Here is a 5000-nt window from a genome sequence, read left to right as displayed (position 1 = left end):
GTCCGCCTACATTATATATAATATGCACACTCACACGCACGCACACACATGCGAAAACACGCACACGTCGACACAAATATATTATATATTATATATATACATAACACGAAACGGGGTTTATTACGTCACCGTGTGCGAAGACGCGCATGCCCTCTGTCGATTTTTTACGTCGAAGAGTCGCGCGTCCCCGGGACGCCCCCGATCGTATATATATACTTACATACGTAGGTATATATCGTATATATATAACGTGTATATAACATATATACGCGTATCGATGCGATCGGTTTCCGCTCGTATGGTGGTGTAATATGTGTCTGAGAGGTTATATTTAAACGGACCCATATAAATACACATTGCGTGAATATGTATAAAATAAGAGAACCGTCAATTGTTCGCTATATATATAGTGAACAGTGTGATTTTTATATTTTAACAGCCGGCCCTCAGACAGGAGTGGTCCTGGATATTTCTCCACGGACCGCAATGTGCGTTCGAAATGTCGATGTTCAAATGTGTCCTGCAGTTCACACTATGACGCGCAGTTAACTGCGTTCTTCATCGACCCGCGAGCCAAGTGATCCACCGTCCAGGGTAATTGTTTTACATATTTTGATATATGTATGTATATAAAAAAAAATAAAAAAAAAAAATATCTTAGAAGGCGAACGAACACGCGAAGGGAGCGCGCGCGCGCGCGTTATACACACACGCGCGCGCGCCACCACGACGACGACATATCGTTCGCACTTTCTAATACCGGTGTGTATTTTTCTGTTTGTTTTTGTATAGCGCCCACCATTATCGGACCGGAACTGGGAGATGACACACAACAACCGGATTAGTGTCACACAACTCCCTCTTTTGTCGCCCCGTTTGGTGTGCCCCGATGGGCGCTCTCTCTTTTGTGGATTATTATTCGTAATATATGAGTAATACATAATACGTTAATGATCCTTCCGCAGGTTCCCCTACGGAAACCTTGTTACGACTTTTACTTCCTCTAAATGATCAAGTTTGGTCAACTTCCCAGCGACGCCGACGGCCGTTAAGCCACCGCGTGTCGGTCCGAAGACCTCACTAAATCATTCAATCGGTAGTAGCGACGGGCGGTGTGTACAAAGGGCAGGGACGTAATCAACGCGAGCTTATGACTCGCGCTTACTAGGAATTCCTCGTTTATGGGGGATAATTGCAAACCCCAATCCCCAGCACGAAGGAGTTTCAACGGGTTGCCCGGGCCTCTAGGCCAGGGAGAACATGCTGATTCCTTCAGTGTAGCGCGCGTGCGGCCCAGGACATCTAAGGGCATCACAGACCTGTTATTGCTCAATCTCGTGCGGCTCGAAGCCGCCGGTCCCTCTAAGAAGAATTTTAATACGTCGCCAGTGAGTTGCGCGACCGAAGCCACGCACACATAAATGACGACGCCTATTTAGCAGGCTAGAGTCTCGTTCGTTACCGGAATTAACCAGACAAATCGCTCCACCAACTAAGAACGGCCATGCACCACCACCCACCGAATCAAGAAAGAGCTGTTAATCTGTCAATCCTTCCGGTGTCCGGGCCTGGTGAGATTTCCCGTGTTGAGTCAAATTAAGCCGCAGGCTCCACTCCTGGTGGTGCCCTTCCGTCAATTCCTTTAAGTTTCAGCTTTGCAACCATACTCCCCCCGGAGTCCAAAATCTTTGGTTTCCCGGAAGCTGCCCGCCGAGCCATAGTAGTAACGTCGGCGGATCGCTAGATGACATATTTACGGTTAGAACTAGGGCGGTATCTAATCGCCTTCGAACCTCTAACTTTCGTTCTTGATTGATGAAAACACCTTTGGCAAATGCTTTCGCTGATGTTCGTCTTGCGACGATCCAAGAATTTCACCTCTAACGTCGCAATACGAATGCCCCCAGTTATCCCTATTAATCATTACCTCGGAGTTCTGAAAACCAACAAAATAGAACCGAGATCATATTCTATTATTCCATGCACGAAATATTCAAGCACAATTTTGAGCCCGCTTTGAGCACTCTAATTTGTTCAAAGTAAAATTGTCGGCCCATCTCGACACTCACCGAAGAGCACCGCGATAGGATTTTGATATTGAACCGCCGTATTACCGACGGCTCACCGACGATATGCTCCGCAGACGTGTCAGTATCACCGCGGATGCGGTGCACCGACAGCGCGGCGCACAAATGCAACTACGAGCTTTTTAACCGCAACAATTTTAGTATACGCTATTGGAGCTGGAGTTACCGCGGCTGCTGGCACCAGACTTGCCCTCCAATTGTTCCTCGTTAAAATATTTAAAGTGTACTCATTCCGATTACGAGGCCTCGTAAGAGTCCCGTATCGTTATTTTTCGTCACTACCTCCCCGTGCCGGGAGTGGGTAATTTGCGCGCCTGCTGCCTTCCTTGGATGTGGTAGCCGTTTCTCAGGCTCCCTCTCCGGAATCGAACCCTGATTCCCCGTTACCCGTGACAACCATGGTAGTCGCAGAAACTACCATCGAAAGTTGATAAGGCAGACATTTGAAAGATGCGTCGCCGGTGCTGGACCATGCGATCGGCAAAAGTTATCCAGATTCATCAAAATTAACGACTTCGGACGCGAGGCCCTCCGTCGATTGGTTTTGATCTAATAAAAGCACTCATCCCATCACTGGTCAGAGTTCTGATTGCATGTATTAGCTCTAGAATTACCACAGTTATCCAAGTAACCGAGGTAAGATCTAAGGAACCAAAACTGATATATTGAGCCATTCGCGGTATCGCCTTAATACGGCTTGCACTGAGACATGCATGGCTTAATCTTTGAGACAAGCATATAACTACTGGCAGGATCAACCAGGGAGCTGACACAAACACGCCGCATACAACGCGCACAACACGCACAACTCGACGATGCGAAAACGTTAAACGTTTAAACGCATCGATGGTTTTTGCTGTTTTGCTTGCTGCCTGCCTGCCTGCTGCAGTCAGTCGGTGGTCATTTTTCTTTTCTACACTACACTACTACACTACACAATACACTACTACTGTGTGGTGTGTGTGGTGCGGTGCTAGTGAACGGACAAAAAGCGCGTTCGATTCATGTGAATGTTCAACAACGAGACATTTTCGATACTTCACACTGTGTAAATAAATTTGATTCTCTCTCTTTATCGAGGAAAAAATATCGACATCAGTCCGGTTTCGGAGAGATCGAAAATACCTTTTTATAAATGCTACTACCATTACTAATACTACTACTACTACTACTAACTACACACTACTACTGATCTATATAAAATAGAATCAAAAGTAATATATATATGTAATATAATAATAATATAATAATGATAGTTGGAAAAAAAAATACACCGTCCCTCGAAGTCGCCGCAGCGGCAATGAGCGACTGTTCGATCTCTCCGGTGGAGGAGACCGAACAAGCTCAACGCGACACACGCGACGACACGAGGCGACGAGAATTCACGGGTCGATCTGGTGCGTTAACGACGCTGCGAAATCTACACGCGCGCCGAACACAAATCGCCACTTCTTTTATAACAGACTCTATTATAAACGTCCTGCCGCATTCATAAACGGGAACGTAGTCTGACACAGTTTATGCGTGTGTGGTGATATTTCGTTGTGTGGTGTGTGTCGTCGTCGTCGTCGTCGTCGTCGCGTGTTTTTGCTGTGTAAAAATATTAAAACAACAAACACAACACTACTATTTTTATTAATAAAAAAATAGTTGCGCGTTTATTTTTTAATACTCTATACACTACACACAAACTCTACAAATTTTACTTTGTAAAAATCACACGACAACAGCAGACACACCACACAACACAACTCTACAAACACCACACACTGTTTCATTACATCACTGACAGACGCCTCTCGCATCCAGTCTACAATAGTAGCAATGATGGTGACATGTCAACCACGCATCATTAAACAATGGGGTGTTCACGTATTGGCGTATACCACAATTGACGTGACACCGGAAAGTGTTTACACGTATTGTTGTTATTATTGTTATTATTATCAATGTTTTTTGTGTTTTATTATTATTATTTTTTTTTTTTTTTTTTTTTTTTTTTTATTTTTTTTTTTTTATTTTTTTTTTAAATCCAGAACAGAATCATCGCTTACTAGTAAGCTAAGTAAGTATTAAAACGAATATATAGTCAGTTTATATTTTGTTGTTGTTGCATGCAGTTATAAAGTTAATAAGAACCGAAACGAAACATTTTTCATCATTATTAAGTTGACTATGAGGGAAGCTACTCGTATGTATGTCTAATGCGGTGTCATTTTCCTCGTCTGTCTGCTGCACGTGCACCGGCAGTGTCATACATACATACATACATACATACATACATACATACATACATACATACATACATACATACATACATACATACATACATACATACATACATACATACATACATACATAGTCATTCATATGTAGGATATCTTTTATATTATATTTGAAATGGAACGAAAATGGAAGGACGAACGACTACTATAAAAAAAAAGGAAGTTTTTAATACGAGCTACCTACCACCCCGTACGACGTACGACGTACACGTACACGTACACGTAACATTAGACAACAATAATGATTTATATAGTAGTATATATTATTATTTTTAAATGGAATCTTTTAAAACGCAGATAACAGATGGCGCTATCTATTAATAACTATAGGCTATAATATCCTTTATTATTATGATTTATATAGTATATATTATTATTTTTAAATGGAATCTTTTAAAACGCAGATAACAGATGGCGCTATCTATTAATAACTATAGGCTATAATATTATTATTTATTATTTACAGTATTCATTAGAATACTGTAAATAATAATAATAAAAATAATATAAATAATACGGAATGGGATATGATCATAATTGATTGGAAAATTGAAACATTATTGAAGAGCGTCGGTGGCGCATTTCGATGGCACCGTATCGGTGGATCGAAATGTACACGCGACGTGTG

General features: G+C 42.1%; 2 non-coding genes across 2 annotated transcripts; both read right to left on the bottom strand.

The window, feature by feature from the left end:
- Positions 1 to 440: 440 nt before the first annotated feature.
- Positions 441 to 597, bottom strand: LOC123722813. Its single transcript, XR_006756617.1, has one exon. It is a non-coding gene; the product is annotated as a 5.8S ribosomal RNA (ribosomal RNA).
- A 351-nt stretch (positions 598 to 948) lies between these two features.
- On the bottom strand, positions 949 to 2852 carry LOC123722845. The gene has a single exon (XR_006756648.1). It is a non-coding gene; the product is annotated as a small subunit ribosomal RNA (ribosomal RNA).
- Between the last annotated feature and the right edge of the window lie 2148 nt (positions 2853 to 5000).

This window comes from Papilio machaon, chromosome 29 (assembly GCF_912999745.1).
Source record: "Papilio machaon chromosome 29, ilPapMach1.1, whole genome shotgun sequence".
Classification (NCBI taxonomy): Eukaryota; Metazoa; Arthropoda; class Insecta; order Lepidoptera; family Papilionidae; genus Papilio; species Papilio machaon.
Note: the sequence above shows the minus strand (reverse complement) of the source record. Positions and strands in the feature narration are given on the sequence as shown.